Source organism: Gossypium arboreum, chromosome 6 (genome assembly GCF_025698485.1).
Source record: "Gossypium arboreum isolate Shixiya-1 chromosome 6, ASM2569848v2, whole genome shotgun sequence".
NCBI classification, from domain to species: domain Eukaryota; kingdom Viridiplantae; phylum Streptophyta; class Magnoliopsida; order Malvales; family Malvaceae; genus Gossypium; species Gossypium arboreum.
The window spans coordinates 76,263,524-76,289,781 of record NC_069075.1 but is presented as its reverse complement, the minus strand read 5'-3'; the positions used below and the strand labels follow the sequence as shown (position 1 = coordinate 76,289,781).

Here is a 26,258-nt window from a genome sequence, read left to right as displayed (position 1 = left end):
AGCATTCTTGCTAGGCAGGAAATACTTCATGAGTAATCTTTCTACTAACTCTTGACTCGTGGAAATGGAATTTGGTGGCAATGAGTTCAACCGAGCTCGAGCTTTGTCCCTTAGTGAATATGGAAACAACTATAATCGTTGCAAATCTTTAGATACTTTGTCTAACTTGAAAGATTGCTCACCTCCATAAGCAGTCTTAAGTGAAGATGAGGATTTTCGGTAGGTATTCCACTGAAGGATGGCTTGTCTGTTACCTCTAACAGACTCTTAATAGTGGATACATATTCACAAATACTTGAAGGAAAACCCTTTTTTCCACGCATATCCACGCACACCTCTTGCCTTCGCATCTTGCGGGGTGTCTTATCCGCAAGCTTGCCAGTGATTCCATACACACCATAATTGTTATGACGAGAATTTCATCATGCGAGTCATATAGTGGTTTGACATATATGCTCTGACGGGCTTCCGTGTTTACTGTCCTAGCGGACTTCTTTTTTCCATAAGGACGAACCTATCCTCTACTGGATCATGCCATGGCTAGTCCTGGACTTTCGACTCCTAAAAGTCAGTAGACCATTTGAACGACGAAAATGTACAACTGTACACAATCCCAAAAAGTAATAAAGTGACAAGTAAATGTCGAGTTATCGTACCCACTGGGACTGTGAAAAGAATTATTTATGAATGATATTAAAAACACTTTGGTGAAGAAAAATATTTTGATTTGAGGAGGTGATTAAAAACTAACATTTTTAACTAAGTAAAATAAATAAAGAGAAAATAAAAGTTCCAATGCATGATTTCAAAAGATGATTTTAATCAAGATGACATAATTGTGTTAGATTAATTACATTTCTTAACTTAGAATTACTAAACTCATGTTCATATTGTTACTAATAAATTCACGGCAACTTGGTAATTTGCTAACTTATGAACATACTTGTAACACCCCTAACCTATATCCGTCACTAGATTAGGGTTATAAGGCATTACCGATCATATTACAACATAGCATAATTAAAAACATAATGCAACATTTATCTAAACAAATTATACATATACAGAACATATAACAAATCAACAACTTCGTTAATTGAATAACAGACCTATTTTTATATAAGTCATGTGCATGTACAAATTATACATCAATTGAAACAAATTTCATTAATAACCTTTTCATTCATTTATGCGACATTAATGCATTCATCTATATGAAATTCACATGTTTTGCATAACAACACAAATTAAGAACATGCATTCGGTTATATATATATATATAAAACCCATTTCATTACCTTATCATTTTGGCTAACACAACTCATTTATACATATTCGTAAACTTACAATTAACTAACAAAATTATATAGTTATACACATATACATGTCCACCATAATATATACACATATATATATACATACATATTAAGACATATAAGAGCTCAACCATCATATCATAATCAAATACCAAAACACGCATATCCTTTAATCATTAATCCAATCTCATTTTATACAATATTACCAAAACACTTATCAATCTTCACAAACATCATACATATTGGATATACTTTCAATATAAGCTCAAACTAAAACCAAATATACATCATAACCAATTCATTCTTACCACGTCCAAATTTATCAACCAAATCTTAATACAAAAACACATATCACAAATTCTAATCATTCATGGCACATAACATAATAACCAAAATGGACTCAAACCATCATTATACCAAAACCAAATTCAAGCATTTAAATAAACCATTTTCGCATGGCTTTTTAACATATATACATATCAAAATAAAATATGTCCAAAGGATAATATAGCCTATACATGCCATAAGTTTGAATTCAAAACTTTCAAAAGTACCGAGAATAAACGATAGTGTGATTGACTTTACTGACGATCCCCGAGCATGTAACGATCTCCAAAATCTATAAAACAAAGACAAATATATACACACAAAGTAAGCTAACTTAGCTTAGTAAGCCTTAAGCAAATTAAACAATTAATGCATAATAACATCTCAAATACTAATCATTTCAGTTAAATAAAATCAACTTATGCATTTATAATCACATTTAATTTCAAGCTTTTAATACCATACAGATAAAACATATTCTTTCATAGAGCAATTTCTCCTTGGCAAAATATACATGTAAACATCATCAATATATATTTCCAAATTTTGAAACCATTATTAATATGTGATATTTGCAAGTGTACCTATCGAACAGTAGTATAGTTTTAGCAAGACAGGATTGTCGAACCCAAAGGAACCAAGAGTACTAATAATTATTTTCTTTTTATAATCTAGCATAAAAATTAAGGGATTTTTTTTATCTAAACTAAGGGTACACAGAGAGAAAATTGGGGAAAAGCTTTTGGGAAAACTCGATTGATTAAGACAATACCCAAGGAAAAATCCACCTAGACTTCACTTGTTATTTAACTCTTAATTAGACGATTTATTCATTTGACTTGGTCTGTAAAAACCCCTAAGTTATATTATTATCTCTCTCGAGACTAATAACGTCTAACCCTAGGTTGATTAATTGAAATCTCTTTCTAATTGACACCCTAGTGTTGTATTAACTCGATCTATGGACTCCCTTATTAGGTTTCACCCTAATCGGGCAAAATCTTATCACTCTATCTCTAGGCGTGCAATTAACTCCGCTTAATTACGACAAATTTACTCTTAGACAAGGACTTTTGCTCCTCTGAATAAGTGCATTAACTTGAATCAATATCCTAGAATATTAAAACAAGAATTAAGAACACATAATTAAGAACAAGTCAAATATTTACCATACAATTTAGATAATAATAACAAGATCCGTCTTAGGTTTCATTCCCCTTATGTATTTACGGGGTTTAGTTCATAATTATGAAAGAAAACATCTCAAAAGAATAAAGATAACAAAACATAAAGAAAAACCAAAAACTTCTGAAGGAAATTGAAGGGAGATCTTCAATCTTGATGATGAATCCAGCTTCTGAGATGGATCAATCGGCTTTCCTTGAGTAATTCCTTGCCTCTTACTCCTTATGTTCTTTTCTAAGTGCCTCCTCGGGTGTTTAACTAAGCTTTAGAATGCCTAAGAGCCCTCAAAAGTGGCCTTTTCCGAATAGGACTATACTTGGGCTCGACAGGGACACGCCCGTGTGCGATTGCTTTAGACTGTGATCAAGGCTGTTGGGCGTGTGGTCTACCTGTGTGAGTCATGCTTCGATTCTGCCAAATGGACACGGCCGTGTGGCCTACCCGTATGAGGAAGTCCAGGCAATGTTGATTTCCCATGTTTGCCCATTTTCTCCATTTTTGGCCTATTTCTCGCTCTTTTTATTCTCCTATGCTCACCTAAGTATAAAACATGAAATCAAAGGATTAGGAGCATCGAATTCACCAAATCTGAGAAATCATCCATAAATGTGCTAAGCATGGGATAAAAATATGTATAAATTACGGTTTATCAAATACCCCCACACTTAAGCATTTTCTTGTCCTCAAGTAAAATCCTCAACTCACAAGCAAAATAAATTCTTCTCAACTTATAATTCCTATCGATAATATCTCAAAATAAACCATAAGTAATCTTACATTCAGAATTCAACTAGAAGAACATCAAAGTTTCAAACATTCCAAGTTGAGCATTTTATCACGAAAACATAGGTGTCTCCCCTCATTTAAGTGATTACCTTTGATTCAAAATATGACAAAGTTTAACATTCCTCACTAAAGATTCACTCAAATCACTTGAGGTGTTTAAGGACAATAAATGAAGCACTCATTAGTCAATATGAAAAGTTATTACCATAGGCTTGCATGAAAATCAAGTCTCTTCCACTATATATTGAGATGATACGTCAATCAAAAGGTCTTTAGAGGGTTGTAACGTAGCTTTTGTTAGGGGGTGTGGTTACAAGCTGAAAGAAAGGGTTAGAATTGAGATTGAATTGAAAAATTACCTAACTAGAAAAATAACTAATCATTAATTGAATACAAGTGAGCTTCTTCTCAGAATATGGAATTAACACTTAAGCTCAAAAAAACGACGAATTACTACTAATATATATGTATGTATTGTATTTTTTTTAAGAACAAGTCAAATAACATAGGCTATCTATCAAAAATAAAACATAGCTAAGCAATTTATTCAAATCAAATCTTGAAAAAAATAGAGATCAAATTAATTTAGGGGATTTCAACAATAATGGGTTAAGGGTTAATGTTGAGGGTAAATCAATGAATGGGTTGTTAGGCTCAAGGTGGTTCACTAAGGGTTAATTGTGAAGGTAGGCTTTTATGGAGTGAGTGGGTTAAACCTAAGTGCCTTTATCATCTCGACATATCAAATCAAATGGTGTGGTCTTGACATGCATAATCAAGCAAGTTCTAGAATGACAATTCAATATTGACGCACGCAAAGCAACAATAAAAGTGAGCATGAAAGAAATAATAGACGCTCTAAAGGCTCAAGATCTCACAAAAATTATGGCTTTTTGATGTTTAAACTTGTGAATTCTAACTCAAGATAATACCTAAACTTGGGGAAACAACCTAAAAAAATTTTAATTCTTAAAAATCAACTTATCATGCTTGATTCTCTAATTCTTAAAGTTTAAACAATCAATGCATGAATGCTTATGTTTTAATTCAAGACATCAATAAAAATCATAAATTAATAAAAATTCATTTTAATAATAATATGAGAAGATCACATGAAAATAAGACAAAATTCAAGGATTTTTCTGATAATGAAATAAATAACCCCCCACACTTAAGATGTACATTGTCCTCAATTTACAAAGTTAGATTTAATGAAAAATATAGATATAAGATCATAAGATAGGGAGAGAAGTGAAACTTCCTGAACGATGAATGGACTCCTCGAATTGGAGTTATGGAGAATAATCGGCCAAGGCAATGATAAGATTGGAGGAGGATACTCCGGTGGTGGTAGAGGTTAGGTTCCACAACCACAGTGTCTAGCGAAGAGGTTATCGTGGTGGTCGGGCAGGACATGGTAGTCGTGGAGAACCTTTTCCATCTTTGGAGTTCTTTACAACTGTGATAGAATCAGGAATTTCTTTTAAGAAATATAAAGAGGCATAATTACTCGTAATGAAATGGCCAAAACCAGAAATTGTTCAATAAAAATTATAAAACCTAAAAATGAAATAATATTAAAGGAAAATAAAATAAAAAGTACTTAAAAGAAGATAAATAAATATAAAAGTGAAAATAAAAATAATAAATAAAAAGTTCTTAAACATCATCATCGCCGGAGGCGAGGTGGTGGTGGCAATGAGATGTGAAGGTGCTAACAAATCTGATGTAGAGTAGCATTAATGTGATCAAAGCGCTGAAAACACTGCTGCTCAAATTGAGTAAGGCACTCAGAGATGTTAGAGTATGAAGCTACCGTATAAACTGGATGATGGTGGCTGAGACGGTGGGTCCTCGTGCTGTGGAGGGACATCATCAGTAATGTCCTCTGGGTCCTCCTCAGCGGACTGGACTAGACAGTACTGGGGAGGGTCAACTCCACGTTTTCGCTCGATCATCCTCATATAAAGCATACTCGAGATGCGCTGTGGGGTCATCTGGCTGATGAGGGCGAGGGAGGATGATTGTGCTGTTGTGTTGAGGAGCCCAAAGTACCATGCCAGTCTAGTCACATAGGGGCCAATGGAGATAACTCCTCTCCTATGCTGCTCCATCTGATGGCGAATGGCAAGGGCAATGAAATAGGCAAGGTCGAAGACGTGCCCATTCGCCATACTCCATAAAAAGTAGGCGTCGTGAGTGTTGACGACGCCGGTGCTCTCTCGCCGCCCTGTCAGAGTATGGGCCAAGATGGCATGTAAGTACCTCAGGGATGGGGCGAGGGCCGATGCCTTAGAGCGGCTAGGGTCGTAGGTCACCGAAGCAGGAATGAGGGCCCTCCAGCAGTTGGAGGGAGACAAGTGGATGTGGTGATGGGGTGTGTCAAAATCATCATCGTTCATGAACTCCTCCGTATAGAGCCCCAAAGCGACACCGAACTCAAGTACGCTCAACTGGCAGACTAAACCACCAAGACGGAACTAGACCATTCTGGGATCATTGAACTCCATCATAACTAGTTAGAGGTGGAAGGTCGAACAAATTTCGAGTGTGAGCTCAAGGTACATCGGCTTAATGATCTCAAAGAATAGCCCTCACGGGTCAGTCATCAAGAGGGCTCGGACCTCGTCAGCCAGTTGGATTTGTTCAAGTGCGGCCCAGTCAATGTAGCAGCCCGCACCTAGGGGTCGGGCCCAAAGTATCTGGAAAAGTTCCTCTTGAGGTCCCAAAGGAAACTTGGAGGAACGGGTGTTTGATCTCCGCGGTAGGACCCAAGGATAACACTGCTTCTTTCCTCTTCTTCGAGGCGGGGATAGCGGTTTTCTTACCACAACTTGACTTGATATCTGCAATGGCAAGACGAAATAAATAAATAAATAAATAAATAAGAAACTTACTCTCCAACAATAGCATGAAAAATATATACAATGCATTTTAAAATTAATCGAGATATTTCATAGGAGTCATGTACTAAAGGACAACTATGCCGAAAAATAACCCAATTAGATATATTAAGTCATTACTACGAATAGGAATATAAGAATAATGATTAGTGAATGAATGCATATGGAAATGATGATACGGAAAATAGAATGAAGTCCATGGCAACACAAGAATGATGGCACCGTAATGCATTAACTAAGATAGTAAGAAACAAAGAGTATAAGTAGTGCTATTATTAGAACTATGAAGATTAACAGTTGAAATAAAAACAAGAAAAATCAAATTCATAAACGAAATGAAGAAAAAAGAATGAAAAAATACAAGAGCTTGGTAGAGGGAAGAGCTTGGGTCGTCGATAGTGGTGTTGTGGTCGGGGCACAGGCGTGGCAGGAAGGGCGTGTGAAGGAGTTGCAGTAGCTAGGGTTAGGGATTTTGGGGAAGGGGATGATGAATAGTGAGGGGTTTATATAGATTTTAGGGCACACGGCTGTGAGGTACGCCCGTGTGCCCTAATTTTAGCTCGTGTGTTTTGCTATTTTTAAATTTGGGCACGTCTGAAATTCATCCCACGCCTGTGTTCTTTGGGTGTGTCGATGCACACAGCTATGTCGCACAGTCGTGTTCTACTTCGTTCGCTTCTCCCACGCCCGTGTGTATAGGTGCACGCCTGTGTTGGTTTATCAGTCTTGAGCACGGGCGGTAGGCACGGGCGTGTCTCATGCCCGTGCTAAATTCTCAGTTTCAACCACGATTTCTAGACATAGGTGTGTCGCATGCCATTGTTGTTTTGACAGACTCACCCACAGCCACGTCTTACGGTCGTGGCCACTTATCGTATCCCGTGTTTGGGAAAAAATTTACCATATTTTCACACGGCCGTATCGCACGGCCGTGTCTCTGCTCGTGGTGTGAGCACAGCCTAAAGCACGCCCATGTACTTGGCCGTGTGGTTCTGGAAAACCTGTGGCCAAGTATTCAGTTAGTGATTAAATGTTAAAAACTAAAATTTAAAGAAGTTAACACCATTAGTACTCGGGTTGCCTCCAGAGAAGCGCTTATTTATAGTATAAGCTCCTCTTACCTTTCTGCTGTGTGGTCATGGTGGTGTGAAGAGTTTACACTCCTCCTCTCTGCTATCAATTTTAACAAAATAAGGTTTTAAACGAGTACCATTTACCTTAAAAGTGCCAAATTTAGGATGAATTACCTCGACTATACCGTATGGAAAAATATTAAGTACCATGAGAGGAATTTCTCCATTAGATTCAGAAGTGGCAATACAAGGATTTGCTGCATCCAATAGTACTTTGTCTCCAACCTTAAGTTGATTTGGTGGAATATTGAGCTTGTCAAGGCGTGGTTTTGGTTTATGTATCCGTCATTCATCTAGTTCCTCAACTCGTAGCCTTTATTCTTCATATATAGGTCCTTTGTTGTTGCTTGAACAAGGCTCATGTGCGCTCTTCGAACCTGTTTTCTGCACAGAGGATTTCACCACATCATCAGTACTAGTAGTATGATTTATGCAATCACCCTCGATTTTTGAGGTGTCACTCGAATTACGAGCTTGAAGAGTGGTTGTTTCATCACCCACACGAAGTGTGAGTTCACCTGTACCAACATCAATTATCGTTCTAGCAGTTGCTAAAAAGGGCCTCCCTAAAATTAAAGGCACGTTACTATCCTCCTCTATGTCTAGAATAATGAAATCAACTGGGAATATAAATTTTTCAATTTTAACGAGTACATTTTCAATAATACCCCTAGGAAATCTAATTGTTTTATCTGCTAATTGAATGCTTATCCTAGTTTGTTTGGGTTTCCCAAGACCTAGTTGCTTAAACATTTTGTAAGGCATGACATTGATACTAGCCCTTAAATCAGCCAAGGCATTATTAACATCTAAGCTACCAATTAAACAAGGAATCGTAAAACTCCCTGGATCTTTCAATTTGTTGGTCAGCTTATTCTGCAGAATGGCTAAGCAAACTGCATTCATCTCCACATGCGATGCCTCGTTTAACTTTTGCTTATTTGCTAAAAGCTCCTTTACAAATTTGATTGCATTCGGCATCTGTGAAAGAGCCTCAATAAACGGTAAGTTAATATGTAATTTCTTTAAAAGTTTAAGGAATTTATCGAATTGTTCGTCTGAGTGGTCTTTCCTTGTCGCATTGGGGTATGGTACACGTGGTTTGTACTCTTTACTTATTTGTTTTTGGTCATTGTGGTCCACCTCACCTTTACCTTTACTTACCACAGTTTCTTGCTTCGGTTCTGGTTCAGGTGCAACTAACCCTTCCTCATCTTGAATGGTAATCACATTGAGCTACTCTCTTGGGTTAGATTCAGTGTTACTCAGTAGGGTACCTTATTGTCGTTCAGATATCAATTTAGCATGCTGGCCTATTTGAGTTTCGAGCCCTTGAATCGACGCTTGTTGATTCTTAAGTGCTATCTCAGTATTCTAAAAATGAGTTTCTGACACCGAGATGAATTTTGTTAGCATCTCCTCAAGGTTCGGCTTTTTCTCTTGTTGGTAAGGTGGTTGTTGGAAGCTTGGAGGTGGTGGTAGTCTCTGATTCCCTTGGCCTCCCCATGAGAAATTTCGGTGGTTCCTCCATCCTTCATTGTTAGTGTTGCTATAGGGATTATTTTGAGGTCGAGAATTATTACCTATATAATTTAATTGCTCATTTTCCATGTTGTGGCCATAAGTTGGGTATTCTGAATTGCTCGTTCCTTCTCCACTTGCATTGCATTGCATTGTTGGGTGAACCTATGAAGAACCAAGAAAACCGTCAATTTTTCTATTCAAAAGTTCTACCTGATTAGAGAGTATGGTGACCGAATCGACATTAAAAACGCTGGCTACTTTCGTTGGCTTTTTCCTCATGACTTGCCACTAATAATTATTTAGTGAAATCTCTTCCATAAATTCATAAGCATCCTCAGGTGTCTTATTATTGATAGTCCCACCAGCGGCTGCGTCAACCATTTGTCTAGTCGAAGGATTCAGCCCATTATGAAACGTTTGAACCTGTAGCCAGAGTGGTAACCCATGGTGAGGGCACCTTCTCAACAGGTCCTTGTATCTCTCCCATGCATCATATAGTGTTTCTAAATCCATCTGCACAAAAGAAGAGATATCATTCCTTAATTTAGCCGTTTTATCTGCTGAAAATATTTTAGTAAAAATTTTTCGGTCATTTGTTCCCAAGTAGTGACTGACCCTCGTGGTAACGAGTTCAACCACTATTTAGCTTTGTTCCCCAATGAAAAAGGAAACAACCGAAGGCGAATGGCATCATCAGAGACGCCATTGATTTTAAATGTGTCGCAGAGTTCTAGAAAATTTGCCAAGTGATTGTTTGGATCCTCATCCTGCAAACCATCAAACTGAACAAATTGCTGTATCATTTGAATCATATTAGGTTTCAGTTCAAAATTATTTTCAGCAATAGTGGACCTAACTATACTCGACCCAGTTCCTGTTAAATTTGGTTTAGCATAATCATACATAGTGTACGGAGCATGATTCTGATTTACTCGATCAGCGGTAATCGTAGGAGGTAGCGAATTTTCCTGATTTTAAGCCATCTCCTCGGTTGTGGTTTGAATATCATCCTTGTAACACCCCGTACCCGAGTCCGTTACCGGAGTCGAACACAAGGTGCACACAGACTTAACTTAATTGTTCTCACAGTCCATAAAAAAAATTTCCAGACAAGTTGGTTACTGCGTCACTGTCGCCTTAAAAATCATATCTTGAGTTTCAAAACTTGAAAATCAGTTTCGTAATTTTTCCCTGAAACTAGACTCATATGCCCATCTACAGATTTGTTTCTAGAATTTTTGGTCTAGCCAATTAGTACAGTTTATTAGTTAAAGTCTCCCATGTTACAGGGATCGACTACACTGACCTTCGCGCGTTACGACTTCGATATCGCCCTGTACAGGGCTTCAATACTGATGCCGTTTGTTTCTATAGAAACTAGACTCAAAGAGGAATCTATACATATATGGAATGACTCTTAATTATCTCTGGTTAATTTACAATGAATTTCCAAAGTCGGAACATGGAATCCAGAAACCGTTCTGGCCCTGTCTCACGAAAACTTCAATATCTCTTAGAATACTGTTCATATGATCGTTTCATTACTCTCCTATGAAAATAGATTCATCAAGGTTTATTTTCATAATTTATTCACTATTTAATTCCATTCCTACTATTTTTAGTATTTTTTTTTCACATCCACATCACTGCAGCTGTCAACCTCTGTCTTTAAGGCAGATTTTACCAACTTCATAACTTCCTTGATTCAACTAGCCCTTTTAACATACATGGCACAAAAGATGATCACGATTAACCATTCTAAGGGCTAATCGGTTCCAAACATTTCCTCATCACTTAATGAACAACAACAAAATGATTATGATACCATGCCAAAGTGTATATAAGCCATTTTCGCATGGCTATCCAAATTTATACAAAATCAGAGGGTCTATGACCAACAAACGAAAGAGTAGTCCTATACATGCCATTTCAAAGTTCAACCAAAATGTACCAAAAAGGGGGCTTTGATAGTGTGGGAGACTTCGACTTCTTAAAATCCCGAGTCCGATAGCTGACGAGCCAAAATCTATAAAAAAGAGAACAAAGAAACGGAGTAAACAATTTATGCTTAGTAAGTTTTAAGCAAAACAAAGTGTTCTCAATCACTATCATTGGTCATTCATTTCAACTGTTCGATGAAGTTAATCTAGAGCTTCATCTCGATCTATAATGTCATTAAACGCAACACTTGGCTGCCACATATATACTTTCGAATAATAATGACCTAGATGGTCAAATATTTCCAAAGCACATTCTTCATCGATTATCAGCTTTCAATAATCCTTTCCACTTGTTCATAATCACATCCATACTTAAGCTTACAAATCATAATCCTTACCAATTAGATCATTCTCATATTTGGAGTTATAATATTAATCACATTTACCTACCTCTTTGATACTGATAATTCACCTCGAAATCGCTCCACCGATGAGTAAGTGATACGTACCTGAACATCTTAAATACATAATACTTATTTGATGGTAACTTAATGCAGATACTCAATATCAAAGTCTTACTTGAATCCTAGCATTTAGCCGTCGGGTCCTTAAAGCTCGGATATAGTACGAGCACGAAGCCTACGGACATTAATCAGGATAATATTCTCGCATAAAGCCTGCGGGGTTTTAACCTGGATATAGTACTGACACAAATGCCCTTCGGAACTTATCACATTTATACACATTAACATTCATCACATTGGCCATTCGGCCCTATCACATATATACACTTTCACATTCATCACGTTGGCCATTCGGCCTTATCACATATATATGCACTTTCACATTCTTCACATCGGCCATTAGGCCTTATCACATATATATACACTTTCACATTCATCACATCGGCCATTAGGCCTTATCACATATATACACACTTTCACATTCATCACATCGGCCATTAGGCCTTATCACATATATATACACTTTCACATTCATCACATCGGCCATTTGGCCTTATCACATATATACACACTTTCACATTCATCACATCGGCCATTAGGCCTTATCACATATATACACACTTTCACATTCATCACATCGGCCATTAGGCCTTATCACATATATATACACTTTCACATTCATCACATCGGCCATTAGGCCTTATCACATATATACACACTTTCACATTCATCACATCGGCCATTAGGCCTTATCACATATATATATATCTCATACATATTTCATATTTTTCTTGTACATCAATTTCAGCAATAGCTTATAAGCAACTCAAATAGTTTCATCAAAGTTTACAACAACATCACATATTCACTACAAGCAGTTTTCCTGAGCAACAGTCACTAAATTGTTTATAAATGGAGCTACAAAATTCAAAATCAATTGCCGTTAAATTTCCCCGAATGTATACTCACGTATCTTTCATCCATAAAATTTTTAGAATTTTAGGTGTGGCCAATCAATACCAGATTTTTCTTAAAGTTTCCCCTGTTTCACTGTTTAACTAATCTGACCACTCTTCACTACGAATCAAATTTTTCATTGTACAGAATTCATAATGTGTTCTATTTGATTCCATTTGAAACTAGACTCATTAAGGAGTCTAAGCATATAAATCTTATCTCATAACCATTTTTGTACAAATTATAATTATTTTCCAAAAAACAGAACAGGGGATTTCGGAGTCATTCCGACACTGTCCCGCACAACTTTAAATATCTCTTTATAGGAAATTTCTTTGCTTCCACGGTCTCTTTTATAAGAAACTAGACCAACTAAGCTTTGATTACATATTTTATTCAGCCTATAATTCCACACCAACAATTTATGGTGATTTTCTAAAATCACGTTACTGCTGCTGTCCTAAGCAAATTATTACAATTTGCTCCTAAATTTCCAAGTCCAAACACTTATGAACTTACCATTTGAGTTTTAAACATATCATGACCACATCATATCTTATTAAATCAACTCATTATATCCTATTTTGATTGAATTTACTCAACGTTTGATCACTTAAAACTTACCTCGGATGTGGTCGAACGATCTCGGCGGCTATTTGATCACTTTTTCCCTTTCCTTATCCAACTTTAGTCCTTTTTGCGTTTAAGCTTAAGTAAAACAATAGATTTGCTTAGGTACTTAACTAATATTATTCACTTAACAATCACATTTGGCAATCACATATCATTTAATCTATATCTAGAACAATAGATTTAAATATGCATCATATTTACGGTCAAACATGGCAAGAAAACTAAATAGGCTTTACTAGCCACACTTAGTTCTATAACATAACTTCACTTACTTATATGCACATTAACTAAGCACTTAACAATTTTTGTTAGCCAGAAACTTATTCGCACAAGCCTACTTCATTTCAATTTTGTCACTCTTGAACTTATCCATAATATCCTAAGTTCATTTAGTAGCTAGGTAACAATTATACAAAACAACAAGCATTTAACAACAATGTACTTAACCAATTCCTCAGGCATACATTCGGCATTATATATATATATATGTTAATGACAAAAACACTTAGGCCAAATCTAAAACATCCACGAATCATACTTCCAAAATGAGCTACTTCCATGGCCGATTATATTTCATCATTAACATACCTCATTTTTTGAATCATATAATCAACATCACAACACATCTCCAAAACACAAATCATGCCTATCATATTTACTCATATGGCCGAATATACATACCCCCATATAATATCATTTTCATTTCATTTAACACTTAATTTCCAGCACATAAACACTTGGCCAAATAATCCTAAACTAGCAAAACTCCACATTTGTTCATACCATCTTTTAAATTCACATATATCTATTTAGGTAGCTCATATTTTCCCCTTTCTAATATTTCTATCCAAAACATCAAAACACTATCCTTTTTTGCATTTACCCCATAATACCGTATGCACAATTTGTCACCAAAACTAAAGAAAAATCAACATATGGGTTGCAATAAGAGCTTGACTACTAGCTAGATTCTCATAAAAATCAATAGAAATAACATGAACTCCTACCTTATTTAACCTCCAAGATAGCCGAATGCCCTAGACAAGTTCCTTCCTCTTTCTTTTTTTTTTTGTTTCGGCTGTGCAAGAAGGTAAGGAAGATGAACACTCTTACCTTTATTTCCTTAAAGATGACCAAGGCCTTAACTTCAATTTCTTCTCTTTTTTGTACGGCAATGGGGGAAAAGGAGGATGAACATACCTTGTTTCTATCACTCTTCCATTCTTTTAATTATTCTTTCTTCCGTACTATAAAGCCATTAACTATTATCATGCTAAAATAAAATGCATATAATATCTATCAACCATCCTCATGGCCGGCCACTAAATTAAAAGTGGTCCATTTGACATGCAAGTCCCTCATGTCAATAGCTCATGCATTATTTGGTCACTTTAAATTTCACCTATCACATTTTCAAGTCCTATCACATGGGTCCTTTCTTATAAATTAGCACCTAATTGATAAAATCAAGGCACGAAATATTCACACATACAAATTCCACATACAATAAGCATGTAATATAACATCTAATTATTTTTGTGACTCGGTTTTGTGGTCCCAAAACCACTTTCCGACTAGGGTCACATTAGGGGTGTCACAACTCTCCCCCCCTTTAGGGATTTTCGTCCTCGAAAATTTCAACCGATGTATAGTTTAGGATAACATCCTCTTATTGAATTATATCCATATAGACATTAGCTCATCGATAGCAATTGTAATTCATTATTGATTTCGCATCGATCTATAAAAATCATTTCCTTATCTTAAAACAAATACATAAACATTTCTACGAGTATGCACATATATCTCATTTCCTTGATTTCATAAGCAATAATCACTTAATTTAATACACAAATGCATTTCAAACACATATTAAGCACATATTAACATGTATAATTCACATCATATCTCACTATTCAACTTAACCTATTTCCAATGAAAGTCAACTTCCACATACCGAACATTGAATTCATTTAGCACATTTAATCACCGTTAACGATACCCGTTGAATCATTCGAACTCATTACGGATACTCATTAAGCACATATAGCTCTTACAATGCCATATCCTAGATATGGTCTTACATATGCTCACATATCGAACCGATGCCATGTCCCAGACATGGTCTTACACACTATCTCAAATCGATGCCTTCGTCCCAAACGAGGTCTTACATGAATTCCACTTCACACACTTAGTGCCCACTGACCGATCTCGCACTCATAGTGCTCGATTAAACGAATTTGCACACACACAGTGCCTCTAATCATTCACATACATAGTGCTCTTATTCATTCGTTATTACACATTGAAATGACTTAACCAAGTCTATAAACATCATGTATGTACACTTTTAAACATATCATCTCATTTAAATTTGAATTCGTATAGTAATGAATACTTAAACTTTGCTCAAATTACCGGTACGAAGCCTACTAGGCACGAAGGCCCGAATACACGTCACCAGCATGATTGCTCTTCGGGACCTAGCCCGGATATAACACTAGCACGAATGCTCTTCGGAACTTAGCTCGGATACATCACTAGCATGAATGCTCTTCGGGACTTAGCCCGGATACATCACTAGCATGAATGCTCTTCGGGACTTAGCCCGGATACATCACTAGCATGAATGCTCTTCGGGACTTAGCCCGGATACATCACTAGCATGAATGCTCTTCGGGACTTAGCCCAGATCATCGTCGAGACCTTTAGCTCGGATGAAATCTCCACACAAAGCCAGTGAATTTTAATCCGGACATAATCTCTGTACATAGCCATCGGGTCTTTACCCGGACATAATTTCTTCATATAGTCAGCGGGTCTTTAAACTCGGATTCACATCACTGAGTCTCATACATATTTATTCACATGTTATCATGTTTCACATGGCACAAATCACATTTATAATTTAATCAATCCATTCACATGTAAACATATAACATGATTCTTGACTTTAAGTCGTAAATATCATTCAAATCAAATACATGTATGCTTCTTTTACTAAACTTTCAGCTCAATAAGCAATCACACAAAAGAATATATCCCCAATCTCTTCCTTTGTTCATTTCTCTAATAACCTTATTATGATAAGGACAATGGGACATCATTCATCTATCATACATGTATTTCATGGCATTTTAAATTAAATACCAACTTCAATTACTCAAAACTTACTTATGTTATACCCTTCTCAATATTGACACACCATAAGCATGTCTCATCCTCTCAATACCATCTGCTACATACTCGATCGGGATCGAATTCATTACAATAAATAAACACATTTTCAATTGTCAGAAGTCACCACACTATCAAATAATCACATAATGGCATGTATAGCTAGACCCAAACGTATTACGGTAGTCCTAGAATCGACTAAACCGTAGCTCTGATACCAATAAAATTGTAACACCCCGTACCCGAGTCCGTTACCGGAGTCGAACACAAGGTGCACACAGACTTAACTTAATTGTTCTCATAGTCCATAAAAAAAATTTCCAGACAAGCTGGTTACTGCATCACTGTCACCTTAAAAATCATATCTTGAGTTTCAAAACTCGAAAATTAGTTTCGTAATTTTTCCCTGAAACTAGACTCATATGCCCATCTACAGATTTTTTTATAGAATTTTTGGTCTAGCCAATTAGTACAGTTTATTAGTTAAAGTCTCCCATGTTACAGGGATCGACTACGCTGACCTTCGCACGTTACGACTTCGATATCGCCCTGTACAGGGCTTCAATACTGATGCCGTTTGTTTCTATAGAAACTAGACTCAAAGGGGAATCTATACATATATGGCATGACTCCTAATTATCTCTGGTTAATTTACAATGAATTTCCAAAGTCGGAACAGGGAATCCAGAAACCGTTCTGGCCCTGTCTCACGAAAACTTCAATATCTCTTAGAATACTGTTCATATGATCGTTTCATTACTCTCCTATGAAAATAGATTCATCAAGGTTCATTTTCATAATTTATTCACTATTTAATTCCATTCCTACTATTTTTAGTGTTTTTTTTTCACATCCACATCACTGCAGCTGTCAACCTCTATCTTTAAGGCAGATTTTACCAACTTCATAACTTCCTTGATTCAACTAGCCCTTTTAACATACATGGCACAAAAGATGATCACGATTAACCATTCTAAGGGCTAATCGGTTCCAAACATTTCCTCATCACTTAATGAACAACATACAAAATGATTATGATACCATGCCAAAGTGTATATAAGCCATTTTCGCATGGCTATCCAAATTTATACAAAATCAGAGGGTCTATGACCTATACATGCCATTTCAAAGTTCAACCAAAATGTACCAAAAAGGGGGCTTTGATAGTGTGGGAGACTTCGACTTCTTAAAATCCCGAGTCCGATAGCTGACGAGCCAAAATCTATAAAACAGAGAACAAAGAAACGGAGTAAGCAATTTATGCTTAGTAAGTTTTAAGCAAAACAAAGTGTTCTCAATCACTATCATTGGTCATTCATTTCAATTGTTCGATGAAGTTAATCTAGAGCTTCATCTCGATCTATAATGTCATTAAATGCAACACTTGGCTGCCACATATATACTTTCGAATAATAATGACCTAGATGGTCAAATATTTCCAAAGCACATTCTTCATCGATTATCAGCTTTCAATAATCCTTTCCACTTGTTCATAATCACATCCATACTTAAGCTTACAAATCATAATCCTTATCAATTAGATCATTCTCATATTTGGAGTTATAATATTAATCACATTTACCTACCTCTTTGATACTGATAATTCACCTCGAAATCGCTCCACCGATGAGTAAGTGATACGTACCTGAACATCTTAAATACATAATACTTATTTGATGGTAACTTAATGCAGATACTCAATATCAAAGTCTTACTTGAATCCTAGCATTTAGCCGTCAGTCCTTAAAGCTCGGATGTAGTACGAAACGAAGCCTACGGACATTAATCAGATAATATTCTCGCATAAAGCCTGCGGGTTTTAACCGGATATAGTAATCGACACAAATGCCCTTCGGAACTTATCACATTTATACACATTCACATTCATCACATTGGCCATTCGGCCCTATCACATATATACACTTTCACATTCATCACGTTGGCCATTCGGCCTTATCACATATATATGCACTTTCACATTCTTCACATCGGCCATTAGGCCTTATCACATATATATACACTTTCACATTCATCACATCGGCCATTAGGCCTTATCACATATATACACACTTTCACATTCATCACATCGGCCATTAGGCCTTATCACATATATATACACTTTCACATTCATCACATCGGCCATTTGGCCTTATCACATATATATACACTTTCACATTCATCACATCGGCCATTAGGCCTTATCACATATATACACACTTTCACATTCATCACATCGGCCATTAGGCCTTATCACATATATATACACTTTCACATTCATCACATCGGCCATTAGGCCTTATCACATATATACACACTTTCACATTCATCACATCGGCCATTAGGCCGTATCACATATATATATCTCATACATATTTCATATTTTTCTTGTACATCAATTTCAGCAATAGCTTATAAGCAACTCAAATAGTTTCATCAAAGTTTACAACAACATCACATATTCACGACAAGCAGTTTTCCTGAGCAACAGTCACTAAATTGTTTATAAATGGAGCTACAAAATTCAAAATCAATTGCCGTTAAATTTCCCCGAATGTAGACTCATGTATCTTTCATCCATAAAATTTTCAGAATTTTAGGTGCGGCCAATCAATACCAGATTTTTCTTAAAGTTTCCCCTGTTTCACTGTTTGACTAATCTGACCACTCTTCACTACGAATCAAATTTTTCATTGTACAGAATTCATAATGTGTTCTATTTGATTCCATTTGAAACTAGACTCATTAAGGAGTCTAAGCATATAAATCTTATCTCATAACCATTTTTGTACAAATTATAATGATTTTCCAAAAAACAGAACAGGGGATTTCGGAGTCATTCCGACACTGTCCCATACAACTTTAAATATCTCTTTATAGGAAATTTCTTTGCTTCCACGGTCTCTTTTATAAGAAACTAGACCAACTAAGCTTTGATTACATATTTTATTCAGCCTATAATTCCACACCAACAATTTATGGTGATTTTCTCAAATCACGTTACTGCTGCTGTCCTAAGCAAATTATTACAATTTGCTCTTAAATTTCCAAGTCCAAACACTTATGAACTTACCATTTGAGTTTAAAACATATCATGACCACATCATATCTTATTAAATCAACTCATTATGTCCTATTTTCATTGAATTTACTCAACGTTTGATCACTTAAAACTTACCTCGGATGTGGTCGAACGATCTCGGCGGCTATTTGATCACTTTTTCCCTTTCCTTATCCAACTTTGGTCCTCTTTGCGTTTAAGCTTAAGTAAAACAATAGATTTGCTTAGGTACTTAACTAATATTATTCACTTAACAATCACATTTGGCAATCACATATCATTTAATCTATATCTAGAACAATAGATTTAAATATGCATCATATTTACGGTCAAACATGGCAAGAAAACTAAATAGGCTTTACTAGCCACACTTAGTTCTATAACATAACTTCACTTACTTATATGCACATTAACTAAGCACTTAACAATTTTTGTTAGCCAGGAAACTTATTCGGCACAAGCCTACTTCATTTCAATTTTGTCACTCTTGAACTTATCCATAATATCCTAAGTTCATTTAGTAGCTAGGTAACAAGTATACAAAACAACAAGCATTTAACAACAATGTACTTAACCAATTCCTCAGGCATACCTTCGGCATTATATATATATATATGTTAATGACGAAAACACTTAGGCCAAATCTAAAACATCCACGAATCATACTTCCAAAATGAGCTACTTCCATGGCCGATTATATTTCATCATTAACATACCTCATTTTTTGAATCATATAATCAACATCACAACACATCTCCAAAACACAAATCATGCCTATCATATTTACTCATATGGCCGACTATACATACCCCCGTATAATATCATTTTCATTTCATTTAACACTTAATTTCCACCACATAAACACTTGGCCGAATAATCCTAAACTAGCAAAACTCCACATTTGTTCATACCATCTTTTAAATTCACATATATCTATTTAGGTAGCTCATATTTTTCCCTTTCTAATATTTCTATCCAAAACATCAAAACACTATCCTTTTTTGCATTTACCCCATAATACCGTATGCACAATTTGTCACCAAAACTAAAGAAAAATCAACATATGGGTTGCAATAAGAGCTTGACTACTAGCTAGATTCTCATAAAAATCAATAGAAATAACATGAACTCCTACCTTATTTAACCTCCAAGATAGCCGAATGCCCTAGACAAGTTCCTTCCTCTTTCTTTTTTTTTTTTTTTTTTTACTGCAAGAAGGTAAGGAAGATGAACACTCTTACCTTTATTTCCTTAAAGATGACCAAGGCCTTAACTTCAATTTCTTCTCTTTTTTGTACGGCAATGGGGGAAAAGGAGGATGAACATACCTTGTTTCTATCACTCTTCCATTCTTTTAATTATTCTTTCTTCCATATTATAAAGCCATTAACTATTATCATGCTAAAATAAAATGCAAATAATATCTATCAACCATCCTCATGGCCGGCCACTAAATTAAAAGTGGTCCATTTGACATGCAAGTCCCTCATGTCAATAGCTCACGCATTATTTGGTCACTTTAAATTTCACCTATCACATTTTCAAGTCCTATCACATGGGTCCTTTCTTATAAATTATCACCTAATTGATAAAATCAAGGCACGAAATATTCACACATACAAATTCCATATACAATAAGCACAGAATATAACATCTAATTATTTTTGTGACTCGGTTTTGTGGTCCCGAAACCACTTTCCGACTAGGGTCACATTAGGGGTGTCACAATCCTCTTGCTCTTCCTTTGTGTATTTTAAGCTTCGCCTTATTTCTCTTCGGTTTCTGCGAGCTGTGCAATCGATCTCACTATCAAAAAGTAATGGTCCCAACGGGTTTCTTCTAGTTATACACTATAAAAAAACTACCAGAAGTGAATAAAAGAGAAAATTAGACAATAAAATAAAATTTTAAATTGCAAATAAAGTAAAATGGCTAAAGTAATAAAAATCGAATGTTCCTAATATCTTAGATCCCCGACAATGGTGCCAAAAACTTGATACGTGATATTCGCGATAGGTTTTAAAAATTTATAATTGATCGTTCTTGAAACTAACTATTATCACTATGAAGGCAAGTGTACCTATCGAACAGTAATATAGTTTTAGCAAGACCGGATTGTCGAACCCAAAGGAACCAAGAGTCCTAGTAATTACTTTCTTTTTATTATCTAGCCTAAAAATTAAGGGATTTGTTTATCTAAACTAATTAACTAAACTAAGGGTGCACAGAGAGAAAATTGGGGAAAAGCTTTTGGGAAAACTCGATTGATTAAGACAATACCAAGGAAAAATCCACCTAGACTTTACTTGTTATTTAACTCTTAATCAGACGATTTATTCATTTGACTTGATTCATAGAAATCCCTAAGTTATATTATTATCTCTCTCGAGACTAATAATGTCTAACCCTAGGTTGATTAATTGAAATCTCTTTCTAATTGACACCCTAGTGTTGCATTAACTCGATCTATGGACTCCCTTATTAGGTTTCACCCTAATTTGGAAAAATCTTGTCACCCTATCTCTAGTAGTGCAATCAACTCCACTTAATTACGACAAATTTACTCTTAGACAAGGACTTTTGCTCCTTTGAATAAGCGCATTAACTTGAATCAATATCTTGGAATATTAATGTGATATCCCGAATTAGGGCCTAAATAGAAATAGTGGCTTTGAAACCACAATTCTAAAGTAGAAAAATTTATTTCGATTAATTTTTATAATTTATTGAGTGATTAGATCATTCGTTAGAATATCGATAGAAAATTTCATGAATTGCATGTCTAATTTGCCTATTAGGACTTAATTGCAAAAGTTGATAAATATGAGTTTTAGATGTTAAAGGATTTAATTGAAGAGCATAATTGAAGTAGAGGTCCTTAAATGGTAATTATACCATTAGGTTTTCATGGACGTGGACATACATAGGTAGAAATAATCAAAGTTTTTAATGAAGGGTATTTTAGTCATTTGGTAATTAAAATATTAAAAAAAGGAAAAATATGGCAAAATATGTCCATGTTCTTCATTACGATGCAGTTTCAAGGGTTCTCTATATCTAGGGTTTGTTTCAAGCTTCCAAGCTCCATAGTAAGTGATTCCAAGCCCCGTTTTTAATGTTCTTTACGTTTTTGGAGTCCCGGTAACTTGATTTAGCTTATTCTAGCAATAATTTAACCTAGGGTTTATATTTGGAAAAATACCCATAGGTGAAATGCATTTATTTTGATGTTTTATGGTAGAATATAAAGCTTTAAATTGTGTTAAATAACTTTTCTAAACGATTTTACGTGAAAACAAGTAAAATGACATAATCGGTAAAAATACCTAATGTTTATAACTACATGTTAGAGTGAGAATTTGATGTTGCCATAGAAGGGAAAAATGATCAGAATGTCATAAAACATAATAATTTTGGAAAAAAAATTAATTATTGAGCTTTGGGGAAAAAGTGTAAATATGCAAAAGTTTAGGGGCAAAATCGTAATTTTTCCAAAGTTAGAGTTAAGGACTATTTTGATAAATGTGAGTATTAAATCAGCTAAATGTGTAATTTTAGACCAAGAAAGACGTGGAATCGACCTTGATTGTGGAAAGAAAAAGATTATGGACTAAATTACAAAATTTCTTTATTTTGTACCGAGGTAAGTTCAGGTATAAATGTAGTAACATAATTGCCATTTTAAGTAATTTAATGTTATTTATATGATATGATGATTATTATCATGAAATATTATGCTTTGTGGATTATTATTTAGTAATATGCAAATTATGTGAGCTACTTGATAAATATGAAATGCTACCAAGTATCGGTTCTAACATTCCGTGGAAGACGGTAAAGATGTGTGATTGAGGAAAAGCCCGTTTTAACCTTGGGAATAGATTAGAATAAAAGTGACATGTCACTAAGATATTTGAGTTCCGAGCTCGTTGAGTTGAGTCTGAGTTCGTGAGATGTAACTAGGCATCCGAGCTCGTTGAGTTAAGTCCGAGTTCACTTATAGGCGGGTTACATGGTAGCTTGGCTACATAATTTCCACAGGCTATTGAGTTTGTCTAGCTACGGGTATGGCACTTTGTGCATGAAATCCGTGTATTCGAATCATATTCTGATGTGTTCAACGGGTAAATCTTAAGTGGATAAGGTGAGTACCTAAAACGAAAGTGACATGTTGGTAAGTGTGGTGAATGAGAAAATTTGTACAGGTATGTACTTAACCCTCGGGTTGAGACTTCAATATAACAATAATATGGTAGGATCATGAATAAGAAATATGATATGAATGCTTTGGTGATATTATGCAAATGTGGATTTCGTATTATTGCATGGTTATGTTACTTGCTATTTACATGTGAACTTACTGAGCAATTATGGTTACTCCCTCCTCTCTATTCTTTGTAGTTTTTTCAAGCCGGCTAGGAGATCGGGAATGGTCAGAGGCGCGCTCACACTATCAACAAACTATTTCGGTATAATGACTTGTATATTTCGGGAATATGGCATGTATAGCATTATAATCATTTTGTGTATATAATCTTATGATATGGCTCATGGATGGCATGGAAATGTTAGAGAATGATTAGCTATTGGAGTGGCTAATCAAGATTATATTTGATAACACGTATGCTTTATGTGCTAACTAATCTATGGAAATCCATAAAATGGTGAAATTGGCTATAAAACAGAATCACACAGCAGCAGTGACGTGAGTTTGAAAACTCACTAAATATAGTAGAGATAGAATTATATGATGAATAAAATATGTAATTGAAGATTCATGAATCTATTTTTATGTGGAAGAAACAAAATAGGTAAAAGAGTTGTATTTTATGAGGTATTTACGTTTTGGTGAAGCAGGGTCAGAGCGATTTCTGGATTCCTTGTTCTGACTTTAGAAACTTATCATAAATTGTGTAAAAATAATTAGGACTCACACTTTATATGTATGGATTCCTTATTGAGTCTATTTTTAATGGAAACAAACGAAATGGTCATTGGATCTCTGTACAGGAAGAAATTTGATTCATAGTACATAGGGTTCAGAGTAGCCAAACCCTGAAATAGGGGAGACTTTAACTAATAAAATGTGCTAATTGAACCCACTAAAAATTCTAGAAAAAATCAGTAAGTAGATATATAAGTCTAGTTTCAGGGAAATTTTATGGAATTTGATTTTGAGTTTCATAACTCGAGATATGATTTTTTTTAGTGACTATGAAGCAGATAGACAATTTACTACGAGAATTGTTTGAACTTGTTTAAATGTTAAAATAAGTTTAGTAATGTCTCATGCTAGACTCCGGAAACGGTCTCGGGTAAGGGGGCGTTACAATTAAGAACACATAATTAAGAACAAGTCAAATATTTATCATACAATTCAAATAATAATAGTAAGATTCGTCTTAGGTTTCATTCCCCTTAGGTATTTAGGGGGTTTAGTTCATAATTACGAAAGAAAACATCTCAAAAGAATAAAGATAACAAAACATAAAGAAAACCCAAAAAATCCTGAAGGAAATTGAAGGAAGATCTTTAGTCTTGGCGATGAATCCGGCTTCTGAGATGGATCAATCGGCTTTCCTTGAGTAATTCTTTGCCTCCTACCTCATGTGTTCTTTTCTAAGTGCCTCCTTAGGTGTTTAAATAGGCTTTAGAATGCCTAAGAGCCGTCAAAAGTGGCCTTTTCTGAATAGGACTATACTTGGGCTCGACTGGGACACACCCGTGTGTGATTGCCGTGGTTAAGGCTGTTAAATAGGCACGGGCGTATGGTCTGCCCGTGTGAGTCATGCTTCGATTCTGCGAAATGGACACGGCTGTATGGCCTACCCATGTGAGGAAGTCCAGACCGTGTTGATTTCCCATGTTGTCTCATTCTCTTCGTTTTTAGCCCATTTCTCGCTCTTTTTACTCTCTTATGCTCACCTAAGCATAAAACATGAAATTAAAGGATTAGGAGCATCAAATTCACCAAATCTAAGGAGAAATCATCCATAAATGTGCTAAGCATGGGATAAAATATGTATAAATTACGGTTTATCAATTGTCTTATATAATCGAATATACATAAATATTTAGAGACATATATTCATCACTCAAACTTTAACATTACATCATATACAACTATAAGGCCTAATATATTTCTCATATTAACACATATACTACAACAACTTCATGTATCCTTTTTCATCACATATTAAGAAATCATTTCACCCTATTTTCAAATAGGTAACCAACTATCACGTACCTGATCATTTTAGCTCATTTAGCGTATTCAATTACCACATCAGCATAAAGTCTTTTAGGCATAAACTTATAATAATTCACCAGCATAAAGCCTGCTAGGCCTAAGCCTGTATCACACATCGGCGCAAGGCTTGCTAGACTCAAGTCTGATTTTATACACTGGCAATAAGCCTGCTAGGCTCAAAACCCGAATATCACTATTATAAAGTTGTCTCATAAACAATTCATATATCAAAAATTCCAGATATTCCATATAGTTCATTCGAACTTTCAAATGTTATAACTTAGTCGAATAAAACTCAAATACATTATTTCCATGCTTAATCATATTCAGCTAACTCTACTATAAATCTATGAATTTCAAATCATCATATTAAACTAAGTTACATTCAAAATTAACGATGTTTAATTGGTTAAAGACATACCTCGGATATCGACGAATAGTATTATTCGATTATTTGACTTTTTTGGTCTTCCTCGATCCAAATCCGATTTTCTCTTTTCTTGATCTTAATTAATATAAATTAAACTTATTAAATCAAATATTCAATCAAATATTCAGTCAAATTCATCCAAAAACACACAAATGGTCAAATTACACTTTTA

The 26,258-nt window shown here is 35.2% G+C and overlaps 1 non-coding gene across 1 annotated transcript; it reads left to right on the top strand.

Moving 5' to 3' along the window:
- Positions 1–9,613: 9,613 nt before the first annotated feature.
- Positions 9,614–9,720, top strand: LOC128294723 (small nucleolar RNA R71). Its single transcript, XR_008285030.1, has one exon. It is a non-coding gene; the product is annotated as a small nucleolar RNA R71 (small nucleolar RNA).
- Positions 9,721–26,258: the final 16,538 nt, after the last annotated feature.